This window comes from Anomaloglossus baeobatrachus, chromosome 6 (assembly GCF_048569485.1).
Source record: "Anomaloglossus baeobatrachus isolate aAnoBae1 chromosome 6, aAnoBae1.hap1, whole genome shotgun sequence".
In the NCBI taxonomy this organism is placed as follows: domain Eukaryota; kingdom Metazoa; phylum Chordata; class Amphibia; order Anura; family Aromobatidae; genus Anomaloglossus; species Anomaloglossus baeobatrachus.
Genome location: NC_134358.1, coordinates 53095403 through 53111247, shown reverse-complemented (window position 1 = coordinate 53111247; position 15845 = coordinate 53095403).

Genomic DNA, 15845 nt, shown 5'->3' with positions numbered 1-15845 from the left:
GCCTAAAAACGCAGCAAGACTTGTCTTTTGAAAGTAGCCTTTTTACTGAGCCAGTTTTAACTACAGAAAAAACCCATTGCAGATCTGCGTGTGAATGTAGAGTAAAGGAGCTTGAACAATTTTTACATGATGCAAATTTGTATTAAGGAGGCAAAATAAAGTAATATAGTAAATTACAAATAATTTTTGGGAATTGGGAAAACTGATCAGTAATTAAGTTTAAAGGGCACCTGTCACCAGTATTTTCCCTTATGAGCCGCAGCCACCACCAGTGATCTCTTTTATACAGCCAGTGTCGGACTGGCTACCGGAGGAATCTCCAGTAATGCCAGGCCTGGATTCAGGTACCTGCATTGTACTCCGGAGCTCACCTGAGCTCCGGAGTGCAGCCTAGACTGCGCCGCGAGCGCCGAGTGATTGATTCCCTGGCGCTTGCGGTTCAGTTCATGTCAGCTGAAGACAGGCCGGGCTGATCTCCGGTGCTCTCACCTGAACTCCGGAGATCACCCCGGCCTGTCCGCAGCTGTTATGAACTAAACTGCAATTGCCGGGGAATCAATCACTCGGCGCTCGCGGTGCAGTCCTGCAAATTCTGAGATCAGACCAGACTGCAGCTGACAGCGCCGAAGTGCAAAGCAGGTACCTGAATCCAGGCCTGGCATTACAGGAGATTCCTCCGGTAGCCAGTCCGACACTGTATACATCATTCCAGAATACTGTATATGTAAGGGGTAGTCGGACCCCCGAACCGGGAAAGAGAATCCCCCCCCCTGAAGACGCCACAGGAGTATGGTGGCACATTGTACCATGTTATGTGTTATGTACGGTTCTTCCCCCCCTAGGTGCCAGTGTAGTGAGTGGTTCCCCTGGTAACAGTGACAGGGAAGGAAGGGGCAGGGCAGCCTAGGAGGGAAGAGAAGGGGGGTTGGGCTCTGAATGCAGGGCAGTGTGCTGTGAGATTTAACATGGGAGAGAGCTGAGGAGAAGTGCCGGGGCAGAGTGCAGGAGTGGGTGCTGTGGCAGTGGAGCGAAGAAGTTGGAGCTAATCCGGAGCCGGTAGTGAGTACTGGAGCCGTCCTCTAGTTCAATACAAGTTCCTGGGAAAGGGCTGGACTAAAATCGGGATAGGAGTACCACTGCTAGGGGGATAACAATTGGCCCCTGCAGGCAAAGGAAAGTGCCCGTAGAGAAAAAGGAAACCGTTTTCGTAGAAAAGGACTTGTAACTTGTAACGTACTAAAGTAAGCCTGCTGCAAACAGAAAGATGGAAGCTTTGTTTAATAAATCGGTGTTTGGTTTACCCGCTGCCTGCAATTGTCTCTTTCCTGAAAGTGAAGAAGGAGCTGGAGAGCACAGAAAGAACGCTGTCATGAATGGGCCCCATGCATCCACACTCTGCCCCAACAACACACCTGTTTTGCAAGTAACGGCCGGGCCGAGGTTCAGCCTGCGGCCCACAAGGCGAGGGGACCCGACTACACCCCCTGAGGCGCCCCCTGCCCCCGTTACAATTTGGCGTAGTCGGCCTGATCGGGCTCGCATGCGAGAGACCCCGACCAGAAACTGTGAAGATGACCAAGTGGTGCCTGATGTGCTGTACGGGCCACAAAATGGCGGCAAGATGGCGGCCGTCTTCATGGGTTTACTTAAGGCGCGAAAATTTGGCGCCAAACGAAAAGTGCTGGGCTGGCCTGGGCGGAGGAAGAAGCCCAGAGTGAGCGGAGTGCACCGCCCAAAGAGGGGAGGTACCGGCCCCAAGAAGCTGCAGAGGTCCGGAGATGTGGGCGGCGCTGCAAGAAACAGAAGGCATCGCCAGCACAGCATGGACCCGGTGAGTGAAGCCGGGGGCGGAGTTTGGGCCGAATCGGAGAAAGAAGTATTGGAGCCACAGCCATGTTACGAGCCGTTCCACAGGCTACCCTGCTTACCTGGACAATCCCTCTCCGAATCTATGAGGGCCCAGCGGGCTGAATGGCTGCGTGCATACCACCCAGCGTGAGGGTTAATCATCCGGAAGAAAAAGATCTGTTTGTTGTCGAAAGCCGGTACTGTTGGAAACCGGTGAGTGTTTATGGTTAAAGCTACATTAAAAGAACTGAACCCGGGAATAGAAGAATGCAGGGACTATGCATGGACTTCTCCCGCGACTGTTAAGTAAAGAACCCTTTTGTTTCTGTTGGTCGCGGCTCATCTAAGACCGGGAGCGCTTGAGGAGAGCCTCCGGGCAGAAGATCAGCCAAGACCGGGAGCTCCCCTGGAGGGACTCCGGGCACCGGACTTGTGTGCCAATCTGGTGTGCTTTGATACGTTAGGTTTAAAATGTTTTTTATTGATAAGAAAGAAAAAGAATACTGCTGAAGAAACGTGTGTGTGTTTTCCATATGCGTTGTCTTGCAGGTGCGGAACCTCGCCAGGAGGCTGAGGTTAAAGAGGGGAGGAATGTAAGGGGTAGTCGGACCCCCGAACCGGGAAAGAGAATCCCCCCTGAAGACGCCACAGGAGTATGGTGGCACATTGTACCATGTTATGTGTTATGTACGGTTCTTCCCCCCCCCCAGGTGCCAGTGTAGTGAGTGGTTCCCCTGGTAACAGTGACAGGGAAGGAAGGGGCAGGGCAGCCGAGGAGGGAAGAGAAGGGGGGTTGGGCTCTGAATGCAGGGCAGTGTGCTGTGAGATGTAACATGGGAGAGAGCTGAGGAAAAGTGCCGGGGCAGAGTGCAGGAGTGGGTGCTGTGGCAGTGGAGCGGAGAAGTTGGAGCTAATCCGGAGCTGGTAGTGAGTACTGGAGCCGTCCCCTAGTTCAATACAAATCCCTGGGAAAGGGCTGGACTAAAATCGGGATAGGAGTACCACTGCTAGGGGGATAACAATTAGCCCCTGCAGGCAAAGGAAAGTGCCCGTAGAGAAAAAGGAAACCGTTTTCGTAGAAAAGGACTTGTAACTTGTAACGTACTAAAGTAAGCCTGCTGCAAACAGAAAGATGGAAGCTTTGTTTAATAAAACGGTGTTTGGTTTACCCGCTGCCTGCAATTGTCTCTTTCCTGAAAGTGAAGAAGGAGCTGGAGAGCACAGAAGGAACGCTGTCATGAATGGGCCCCATGCATCCACACTCTGCCCCAACAACACACCTGTTTTGCAAGTAACGGCCGGGCCGGGGTTCAGCCTGCGGCCCACAAGGCGAGGGGACCCGACTACACCCCCTGAGGCGCCCCCTGCCCCCGTTACATATATAAGAGCCCAGGCCGCTCTGTATAACGTAAAAACATCTTTATGATACTCATCGGGGGGCGATCCAGTCCGATAGGTGTCGCTGCTCTCAGTCCGACGCCTCCGCCATCTTGTGCCCTCGCCGTCCTCCTGCCCAGTCCTGTGTGGATGACGTGTGCGGTATCATTCACACTGAGAGGCCTCCATTACACTCCTGTGCATGCACACTTTGATCTGTCCGGCTGAGGGCAGATCAAAGTACTGTAATGTGCAGGTGCAAGGAAAAGTCAAAGACCACCTGTGCATGCACACTACAATACTTTGATCTGCCTTCAGTCAAGCAGATCAAAGTGCGCATGTGCAGGAGCACAATGGAGGCCTCTATGTGGATGAGGCATGACGCGTCATCCAGACAGGACTGGGCAGAAGGACGGTGATCACTGGAGAGAGGAGGCGCCGGACCAGAGAGCAGCGATGCGCATAGGACCAGACTGCCCCTTAGGTGAGTATTATAGAGGTGTTTTTATGTTCTACAGATTGGCCTGGGCTCTTATACAGTGCCTTGCGAAAGTATTCGGCCCCCTTGAATTTTTCAACCTTTTCCCACATTTCAGGCTTCAAACATAAAGATAAAAATTTTAATGTTCTGGTGAAGAATCAACAAGTGGGACACAATTGTGAAGTTGAACGATATTTATTGCTTATTTTATACTTTTGTAAAAAAGAATAAACTGAAAATTGGGTCATGCAATATTATTCATCCCCTTTACTTTCAGTGCAGCAAACTCACTCCAGAAGTTCATTGAGGATCTCTGAATGATCCAATGTTGTCCTAAATGACTGATGATGATAAATATAATCCACCTGTGTGTAATCTAGTCTCTGTATAAATGCACCTGCTCTGTGATAGTCTCAGGGTTCTGTTTAAAGCGCAGAGAGCATCATGAAGACCAAGGAACACAACAGGCAGGTCCGTGATACTGTTGTGAAGAAATTTAATGCCAGATTTGGTTACAAAAAGATTTCCAAAACTTTAAACATCCCAAGAAGCACTGTGCAATTGTTCATATTGAAATGGAAGGAGTATCATACCACTGGAAATCTACCAAGACTCAGCCGTCCATCCAAACATTCATCTCAAACAAGGAGAAGACTGATCAGAGATGCAGCCAAGAGGCCCATGATCACTCTGGATGAACTGCAGAGATCTACAGCTGAGGTGGGAGAGTCTGCCCATAGGACAACAATCAGTCCTACACTGCATAAATGTGGCCTTTATGGAACAGTGGCAAGAAGAAATCCATTTCTCAAAGATAGCCATAAAAAGTGTTGTTTAAAGTTTGCCACAAGCCACCTGGAGACACCAAACGTGGAAGAAGGTGCTCTGATCAGATGAAACCAAAATCAAACTATTTGGGAACAATGCCAAACGATATGTTTGGTGTAAAAGCAACACAGCTCATCACCCTGAACACACCATCCCCACTGTCAAACATGGTGGTGGCAGCATCATGGTTTGGGCCTGCTTTTCTTCAGCAGGGACAGGGAAGATGGTTAAAAGTGATGGGGAGATAGATGGAGCCAAATACAGGACCATTCTTGAAGAAAACCTGTTGAAGTCTGCAAAAGACCTGAGACTGGGACGGAGAGTTGTCTTCCAACAAGACAATGATCCCAAACATAAAGCAAAATCTACAATGGAATGGTTCACAAATAAACGTATCCAGGTGTTAGAATGGCCAAGTCACAGTTCAGACCTGAACCCAATCGAGAGTCTGTGGAAAGAGCTGAAAACTGCTGTTCACAAACGCTCTCCATCCAACCTCACTCAGCTCCAGCTGTTTACAAAGGAAGAATGGGCAATAATTTCAGTCTCTCGATGTGCAAAACTGATAGAGACATACCCCAAGCGACTGCAGCTGTAATCGCAGCAAAAGGGGGCGCTACAAATTATTAACTTAAAGGGGATGAATAATATTGCACGCCCCGATTTTCAGTTTATTATTTTTTATAAAAGTTAAAAATAAGCAATACATTTCGTTCACCTTCACAATTGTGTCCGACGTGTTGTTGAGTCTTCACCATAAAATTAAACTTTTTTATCTTTATGTTTGAAGCCTGAAATGTGGGAAAAGGTTGAAAAATTCAAGGGGGCCGAATACTTTCACAAGGCACTGTATACAGTATTCTGGAATGCTGTATATAAGAGCCCACTGGTGATGGCCCCAGGTTATAGGGGAAAAACCTGGTGACCGGTTCCCTTTACAGAGTAACTAAAAATATATGCCCACCTTTCTCACATATTCTTTTTTGCATTTTTTTTTTTATTTGAATTTTTTATAAATTTGTGTACAGCCCCCAATGTTGTTTTTCAGCAGTTTTTGCGGCATTTTTTCAAATCATGTGTACGGTATGTTCTCACTGATGTATAAACATATGGGATCCTCCAAACAGGTGATATACCGTACATGAAACATGTTAAGCCCCTGTCCCTTGTCCTCTGGATACAATTTTAGGACACATTCCCGGGCTGCAGGCCGTACGTACCACGTCATCCCCCTAAGGACAGAAACATGACTACATGAGAATGGAGACAGCGGGGAATCTGCTGATCCTACAAAGCTTGATCATGGATACCATCCTTCAGGGCCGACATCCACCGTGACTGATGATGTCCACCATGCTGTGCCGTGACTGGTTTCCCGGCCCAGTAGGGGTTTGGAGACAATGGTGAAGACCCCTGCCGGGCACCCTGAATGCCACAGGGCCATAACAGGGACATAAGATTCTCAGCCCATTCCTAGATAAAATGTCAAAGTTAAAGAAGAAGCTTCTAGATGTATATTCATTTTTGTAGATTACAGCCCTATAAGATAAGAATAGTATAGAGAATAATAATGATGCAGAGATGGCTGTAATGCAGATGTTACAGGGACTATCCAAACCAAGCACAGGCATTCAGTGCATCATGGTGGACAAAACAGTTGTGTGCACCTTCCCATCTACTTGTTTTCCTTCTATTTCCACCCTCCTACTTTCTTTGATTGACAGCTGTCATAGAGTCAGAGAAGGGAGGAGATGAATGGAAAACAAGCAGGTAGCAGGGTGCGGGCAAATGTTTCGCTGCACCATGATACACCAAGCGCCTGTGCTTGGTTTGAACAGTCATTCTGTGCCGACAGTCGCTTTAAAAGGTTTGTTTAATTCACATTACCTGCTTGTTACTCTATTAGTATAGATTGTGAGCCCCAATGGGGACAGTGTTACCATTGCATGTAAAGCGCTGTGGAATTAACAGCGCTATATGAATGAACAAATATTATTATTATTATTAGCATTGGGGTGCTGGATCAAGTAAGGAGCAGTGGCGAGTGCTCAGATTACAGTGAAGCAGCTTCTTTCAATGATTGGAGCCTCCGCACTGAGGCTGAGGGGTTTCCCCAGCTGAGTGCAGGGACTCCTCGCTCACCTGGCCTCTATTAAAGCTTAAGAACTCCCTGGTTAGTTATCTCTCTTTCTTACAGCTGACTGTCTCTGCTTTACTATATCTGAGTGTCTCAGCTCTGCTACATCTGAGTGAGAAGGTCAAATGTAGCAGAGCAGAGATGCTACATCACATGTAGCTTCACTGACTGTCTCTGCTCTGCTACCGCTGACTGTCTCTGCTGTGCTACATCTGACTGTCTCTGCTCTGCTACCGCTGACTGTCTCTGCTGTGCTACATCTGACTGTCTCTGCTCTGCTACATCTGACTGTCTCTGCTCAGCTACATCTGACTGTCTCTGCTCTGCTACATCTGACTGTCTCTGCTCTGTTACATCTGACTGTCTCTGCTCTGTTACATCTGACTGCTCTGTTACATCTGACTGTCTCTGCTATGTTACATCTGACTGTCTCTGCTCTATTACATCTGACTGTCTCTGCTCTGTTACATCTGACTGTCTCTGCTCTGCTACAGCTGACTGTCTCTGCTCTGTTACATCTGACTGTCTCTGCTATGTTACATCTGACTGTCTCTGCTCTGTTACATCTGACTGTCTCTGCTCTGTTACAGCTGACTGTCTCTGCTCTGTTACACCTGACTATCTCTGCTCTGTTACATCTGACTGTCTCTGCTCTGTTACATCTGACTGTCTCTGCTCTGTTACATCTGACTGTCTCTGCTCTGTTACATCTGACTGTCTGCTCTGCTACAGCTGTCTCTGCTCCGCTACAGCTGACTGCTCTGCTACATCTGACCATCTCACCTCTACTACATCTGAGACAGATGTAGCAGAGAGAGATGTAGGTAATGTGATGGTACTATTATGTTGGGTCTATACAATGTAATGTAATGTGGTTACTATATGGCGGTATTGTGCTGTATCTATACAAGGCAATCTCATTACTATATGGCATATATATATAAATAAATAATAATAATAATATGGCAGTATTATGCTGGGTCTATACAATACAATCTTGTCACTGTATGGCGGTAGTATGCAAGATGTATACAGTTATTATTTATTATTATATCGCCATTTATTCCATGGCGCTTTATATGTGAAAAGGCGAATACATAATAAAACAAGCACAATAGTCAAGAACAATACGTGGCACAGACAGGTACAAGAGGAGAGAAGACCCTGCCCGTGAGGGCTCACAGTCTACAGGGGATGGGTGAGGATACAGTAGGTGAGGACCCTGCCCCTGAGGGCTCACAGTCTACAGGGGATGGGTGAGGATACAGTAGGTGAGGACCCTGCCCCTGAGGGCTCACAGTCTACAGGGGATGGGTGAGGATACAGTAGGTGAGGACCCTGCCCGTGAGGGCTCACAGTCTACAGGGGATGGGTGAGGATACAGTAGGTGAGGACCCTGCCCCTGAGGGCTCACAGTCTACAGGGGATGGGTGAGGATACAGTAGGTGAGGACAGAGCTGGTCATGCAGCGATATAGTGGACTGAGAGTTATGGCAGGCTGTAGGCTTGTTGGAAGATGTAGGTCTTTAGGTTCCTTCTGAAGGTTTCCATGGTAGACGGGAGTCTGATGTGTTAGGGGAGACAGTTTCTAGTGTCTGGGAGATGGCGGTATTCTGCTCAGTCTATGCAATGCAATCTTATTACTATATGGCAGTTGTGAAGATGTAATTTACCCTCTCACTGTATATGCTGTACAGATTCCTATTTCAAGCTGGGTTCATTGTCTTATTTGAACTACTTCTGTGTACATTTCTATTGTTGTAGGTAATCACCCCCTAAAATGCAAGGTTATATCCTCTTGAGGCACTTCCATCCCTGGGAGTAGGGGGAGGTGGGCCTAGAGTCCAACTAGTGTAAACTCTGCTTACCTGGGAGATTCAGTCAGAGTGAGCTGAAACTTGAAGGGAGCAGGAGCTCCAGCCTGTGTGGCTGTGGACACGGACGGAGCTAGGCCTGTGTGGCGGCCCGTGGGATTGTGTGGAACTCTTTGGACTACTGTAAGGACGATTGCTTTGTAATCCGGTCCGAGGATTGTCGGGAAGGGCCCCCGAATCTGTTTTACGTGGACTTATCGTGTGCTGTTCCAGTGTTCTTGTGAATTAACCTGTTGGATCGTTCCTCGGCCTGTTGTCTCTCCTTGCTCTGCTGTACACCCCGTCACAAACTGGTGGCAGCAGTGGGATCAGAGCAGAAGGAATGGAGGACAATGGCTCAACATCAGGAACCAGCACTGCAGAGTACAAGACCTGGACTTTGGGGAGCCTGCAATCAAAGGCCCGTGAAGTAGGAGTTCGTTTCAAAGGACTCTCCAAGGAGCAGCTGATTGAGGCGCTAGAAGGAGTCTGCTCGCAAAATGACGTGGAGGAAGGATCCTCACAGCAAAGGGAGGAAAGACGGGAGCTGGAGGTAAATACCCAAAAAAGTCAATGGATTGTGTGGTATGAAGAGGAGATGGCACTGCTTGGAGATGAGGTCACCATTGAATATAAGATGGATGCTATTCGCAGAGCTCAAGAGAGGGCATTGCTGGAGAGGAGATTTGCTGTGGAAGCAGCTAGAGGCTCCAGACAAACTTTAACCACAGCACCAACTATGAGGGAATTCTCCAGAGTGTCCCGCAAGGACTTTAAGCCATTTAATGAAGCTGCAGGTGACATTGAGGGCTTCTTTCAGGACTTTGAGCATCAGTGCCGATTAATGGAAGTCCCAGAAAGAGAGCGAGTCAGACACCTGGTGGGCCTCTTGGAGGGTGGAGCTGCCGACGCCTATAGAGCTATGGACCCTCAGTGGAATTGTGAGTATGGGGAGATAAAACAGACCATTCTGGAACATTATGCCGTGACCCCAGATACTTATAGGACTAAGTTCCGTACATTAGCCTGTGATGGAGAAGTGTCTTTCAAGATGTTTGCCCACAGACTGAAACAAGTGTGCCATCGCTGGCTGGAGGGAGAGGGAGCCTTAACTTGGCAGACCTTCCTCCAGGTCATCCTAAAAGAACAATTCTTTGCCCAGTGCCCCGCTGAGAACCGGGAATGGGTGCGTGAGAGAAAACCAGCGACAGTGGAGGAAGCTGCTGCTCTAGCTGATGAGGTGCTCACTATCAAGCCTCAGTGGAGGGTTTTGTTGGAGGATGGAGAGACGCCTAACAGCTCCACAACACCGGATGCCCCCAGTTATTCTGCCCCCATTGTTCCCTGTTCCTCTAAGCCACCACATGTTGATACCCGTGTTAATGTGCCTTCAGTTGCTTCTACTGCACTTTCTGGAATACGCCGGGGAGAGGAAGTAACAGAGCGCAGGTGTTATGTTTGTAGGCATCCCGGGCATTTGCAGGCCTCATGCCCAGCCAGCCCATGGAGGAATCATCCTCAAACCCCTACAGCACCTTCAGGTGGGAGTCGGCCTCCAAGTTCCCCTACCCCTTACCCAAGAGGACGCCTTGGATGGAGGGAGACCCAGCTCAGATGCTATCAATGTGGACAGCCAGGGCATCGGCAAGTCTCCTGCCCAGCTGTTCAAATGAGGACTGATCCTGCGCCCAATTGGATTGTTAATTATTTACAGCCCAGCGCCATGGAGGAAGATGTGGCACCGCTATGTGAGGACTGGCCTAGTGACTCAGCCCCCCATGTTGCACCACCAGGAGTTTACGGGGTGCGACCTGCAGTTATGACGACTTCTGCTCATCGAGGTAAGCACTTGCAGGAGGTTGTGCTGGATGGACAGAGACTTGTTGGATTTTGTGACTCGGGTGCTTTCCTCACACTGGCTGATCCCCGAGTGGTTCGGCCTGAGGCAATCCATAGAGGACCTGGGATTGTCATTGAACTGGCTGGTGGACAATGGAGGACTATTCCCACAGCCACTGTGGATCTGAGCTTTGGTTTTGGGGTCAGGCGATGTGTGGTTGGGGTGATGGGTGGTCTGCCTGCAGCTGTTCTCCTGGGCAATGATGTGGGAGAGCTACGATGCCAATTCGTGGCTGCATGAAGCCACATGTAAGTAACGCTCTGCCTGTGTGTACTTAACCAGTGACCTGTAGAGGTCCCTAGTACGTACACAAGTTGGGAGGGGGAGGGATTGTGAAGATGTAATTTACCCTCTCACTGTATATGCTGTACAGATTCCTATTTCAAGCTGGGTTCATTGTCTTATTTGAACTACTTCTGTGTACATTTCTATTGTTGTAGGTAATCACCCCCTAAAATGCAAGGTTATATCCTCTTGAGGCACTTCCATCCCTGGGAGTAGGGGGAGGTGGGCCTAGAGTCCAACTAGTGTAAACTCTGCTTACCTGGGAGATTCAGTCAGAGTGAGCTGAAACTTGAAGGGAGCAGGAGCTCCAGCCTGTGTGGCTGTGGACACGGACAGAGCTAGGCCTGTGTGGCGGCCCGTGGGATTGTGTGGAACTCTTTGGACTACTGTAAGGACGATTGCTTTGTAATCCGGTCCGAGGATTGTCGGGAAGGGCCCCCGAATCTGTTTTACGTGGACTTATCGTGTGCTGTTCCAGTGTTCTTGTGAATAAACCTGTTGGATCGTTCCTCGGCCTGTTGTCTCTCCTTGCTCTGCTGTACACCCCGTCACAGCAGTATTATGCTGGGTTTATATAATGCAATGTGGTTACTATATGGTGGTATTATGCTGTGTCTAAACAATGAATAGAGTAAAGTGGGGTCTCCCAGCAGCATAGAGCGTTTCAGAAGAGTAGTTTACTTACCTTAGGGTGGGTCACAGACTGAGAGTTGCACAATGGAAAAACAAGGGTCTCACAGCAGCACAGAGTAATTCAGCAGAGGAACGTCACAGTCTTATAGGAGGTCAGAGGCACAGAGTATTTCAGGAAACACAGTAAGCTGATGTTGTGGTAGGTCACAGATGGAATGTTACACTGTGAATGATTCAAGGACCCCTGACAGCACAGAGGATTTCAGGATCCAAATGTTGTGTTATTGTGGTAGGTCACAAGCTGGAAAGTGCAGGTTCCAGGTTTCACGGATAAAATTATGTTATGTTGGGTGACAGACTCACAATTACACATTGTAAGGAGAATTATCTTCCAGCAGCACATAGTATTTCAGGAAATGAATGTTGAGATATTGTAGTAGGTCGCAAGCTGGAAAGTGCAGGTTCTAACCACAGCATTGAGTATTTCAGGGGTATGATAATCTTGTGGCAGGTCACAGACTAAGCGCGGCGTTACATGCAACGATGGATCTAACGATATGACGCCAGAGTCACGGATTCCGTGACACACATCCGGCATCGTTAGTGACGTCGTTGCATGTGACAGCAAGGAACGACCGGTAATGATGGAGAATACTCATCTTATCGTCTATCGTTGACACGTCGTTCATTTTTAAAAAATTGTTGATTGTTGAGAACACAGGTTGTTCGTTGTTCCCGAGGCAGTACACATCGCTATGTTTGACACCTCGGGAACGACTAACTGCACCTTACCTGTGGCCACCGGCAATCAGGAAGGAAGAAGGTGGGCGGGATGTTACAGATGCTCATCTCCGCCCCTCCGCTTCTATTGGGCGGCCACTTAGTGATGTCGCTGTGACGCCGCACGAACCGCCCCCTTAGAAAGGAGGCGGTTCGCTGGCCACAGCGACGTCGCTAGGCAGGTAAGTATGTGTGACGGCTCCTAACAATTTTGTGCACCACGGGCAGCGATTTGCCCGTGACTCACAAACGACGGGGGCGGGTGCTTTCACTAGCGATATCGCTAGTGATATCGCTGCGTGTAACACCCCCTTAAGAGTTACACAGTGTTAGAAGAATTATATTCAGGTAGCACAGAGTATTTCAGGAAATGAATGTTGAGGTATTGTAGTAGGTCACAAGCTGGAAAGTGCAGGTTCCACCCGCAGCACAGAGTATTTCAGGGGTATAATAATCTTGTGGCTGGTCACAGACTGACAATTACATAGTGAAAGGAGAATTGTCTTCCAGCATTTGTCTTTCTCCTGCCTCCAAGTCCTCCTGGGAGGGTCTGTCTGAAAAATGCTTGAGTCTCCCATTGACTTCTATTATGCTTGAGACGAGCACTCGAGCATTGCAAATTGCTTGACTCAAATACCGAACACCCAAACATTTTAGTGCTGATCCATCACTAGTGATTACCTATCCTTAGGGTGGCTTTACACGCTATGAGATTGCTAAAGCAATCTCGTTGGGGTCACGGAATTTGTGACGCACATCCAGCCGCGTTAGCGATGTCATTGTGTGTGACACCTATGAGCGATTTTGAATCGTCGCAAAAACGTACAAAATCGCTCATCGGTGACATCACCCCCTATTCCCAATTATCGTTGCTGCTGCAGGTACGATGTTGTTCGTCGTTCCTGCGGCAGCACACATCGCTATGTGTGACACCGCAGGAACGACGAACATCTCCTTATCTGCGGCCACCGGAAAAGGAAGAAGGTGGGCGGCATGTTCCGGCCGCTCATCTCCTCCCCTCCTTTTCTATTGGGCGGCAGTTCAGTGACGCTGCTGTGACATCGCTGTGACGCTGAACGAACTGCCTCCTTAGAATGTAGGCGATTCGCCGGTCACAGCGACGTGGCAGAGCAGGTATGCGCATGTGACGCTGCCATAGCGATAATGTTCGCTACGGCAACGATCACCACATATCGGCCGTGCGATGGGGGCGGGTGCAATCGCGCTCGACATCTCTAGCAATTGCTAGCGATGTCGTAGCGTGTAAAGCGGCCCTTAAGCGGGCTTTACACGCTCCAATATCGGTACCAATATCGCTAGCGTGGGTACCCGCCCCCATCTGTTGTGCGACACGGGCAAATCGCTGCCCGTGCCGCACAACATCGCCCAGACCCGTCACACGTACTTACCTGCCCGTCGACGTCGCTGTGACCAGCGATCCGCCTCCTTTCTAAGGGGGCGGTTCGTTCAGCGTCATAGCAATGTCACAGCTGCGTCACTGAACCGCCGCCCAATAGAAGCGGAGGGGCGGAGATGAGCGGGATGTAACATCCCGCCCACCTCCTTTCTTCCGCATAGCGGCTGGGAGGCAGGTAAGGAGAGGTTCCTCGTTCCTGCGGTGTCACACGGAGCGATGTGTGCTGCCGCAGGAACGAGGGACAACTTCATTACTGCTGCAGTAACGATATTTGAGAATGGACCCCCCCATGTCACCGATGAGCGATTTTGCACTTTTTTGCGACGATGCAAAATCGCTCATAGGTGTCACACGCAACGGCATCGCTAAAGCGGCCGGATGTGCGTCACCAATTCCGTGATCCCAACGACTTTGCATTAGCGATGTCGTAGCGTGTAAAGCCCCCTTTAGTATCCTTAGGATAGGTCATCAATCTCAGATCTGTGGTGGTCGGACACTTGGCAGAAGAACTTCTGGAAAAATTCTCGAGTTCCTCATTGGCTTCTATTATACTTGGTACATGAGTTGAGCCCGTCTGTGTAAACCCTACTCAATTCAAGTACCGAGCACTCGAGCATGGCTCATCACTGGTCATTACTATAAGGCTATGTGCGCACAGTGCGTTTTTCAGGTCTCAAAACTGCATGACTTTGCTTCCCCAGCAAAGTGTAAGAGTTTTCATTTTTGCTGTCTGCACAGTGCAGTTTTCTTTTAGGTGTGTTTTTGTTGTGACCACAAAGATGCAACATGTCCATTATTTCTGTGTTTTTCTCTACGCTTTTCACCCATTCAATGCATAGGAAAAAACGCTGGAAGAAAAATGCAGCAAAACGCAGCAAAAAAATCACTGTTTACCGCTGCGTTTTTTGCCTCGGGTGCCTTTTTCTGTGGCACATACACATAAAAATGCTGCACTTTTGAGGTCATAAAAACAGGCAACATGCGCACGTAGCCTAAAGGGGGCTTTACACGCAGCAATATCACTATCGAGCGTAGCCGCTCCTTTCGTTTGTGTGTCACGGGCAAATCGCTGCCCGTGGTGCACAATATCGTTAGGAGCCGTCACACGGACGTACCTGCCTAGCGACATCGCTGTTGCCGGCGAACCGCCTCCTTTCTAAGGGGGCGGGTCGTACGGCATCACAGCGGCGTCACTAAGCGGCCACCCAATAGAAGCAGAGGGCCATAACATCCCACCCACCTCCTTCCTTCCGCATTGCCGGCGGCCACAGGTACGCTGTAGTTCGTCGCTCCCGAGGTGTCACACGTAGCGATGTGTGCTGCCTCGGGAACGCCGAACAACCTGCATCCTGCAACAATTTTTTGAAAAGGAACGACGAGTCAATGATGGACGATTTGGTGAGTATTTTCCATCGTGCGAGGTTCTGAAGCAAAGTGTGCAGGGTTTGAAGATAAGTGTGGCATAGTTTAAACTCAATTACATAGTGGTGATAACTGTAATTGTTTAATTTTATTAGGGAATTGTTTGTCTGTTTGTCTGTGATACTGTTAAAAAAGCAAAAAAAAAAGTTTGTCTTGGGATTTAATCAGTAGTATTAGTCACACCTGTTTCTAGAAGCTTCTGGCAGCTTCTGGAAGTCCTGTAGAACTATATAAACCAGCCAGAGCAAGCGAGGTGCTGAGCGTGCGAGGTTCTGCAGCAAAGTGTGCAGGGTTTGAAGATAAGTGTGGCATAGTTTAAACTCAATTACATAGTGGTGATAACTGTAATTGTTTAATTTTATTAGGGAATTGTTTGTCTGTTTGTCTGTGATACTGTTAAAAAAGCAAAAAAAAAAAGTTTGTCTTGGGATTTAATCAGTAGTATTAGTCACACCTGTTTCTAGAAGCTTCTGGCAGCTTCTGGAAGTCCTGTAGAACTATATAAACCAGCCAGAGCAAGCGAGGTGCTGAGCGTGCGAGGTTCTGCAGCAAAGTGTGCAGGGTTTGAAGATAAGTGTGGCATAGTTTAAACTCAATTACATAGTGGTGATAACTGTAATTGTTTAATTTTATTAGGGAATTGTTTGTCTGTTTGTCTGTGATACTGTTATAAAAGCAAAAAAAAAAGTTTGTCTTGGGATTTAATCAGTAGTATTAGTCACACCTGTTTCTAGAAGCTTCTGGCAGCTTCTGGAAGTCCTGTAGAACTATATAAACCAGCCAGAGCAAGCGAGGTGCTGAGCGTGCGAGGTTCTGCAGCAAAGTGTGCAGGGTTTAAAGATAAGTGTGGCATAGTTTAAACTCAATTACATAGTGGTGATAAC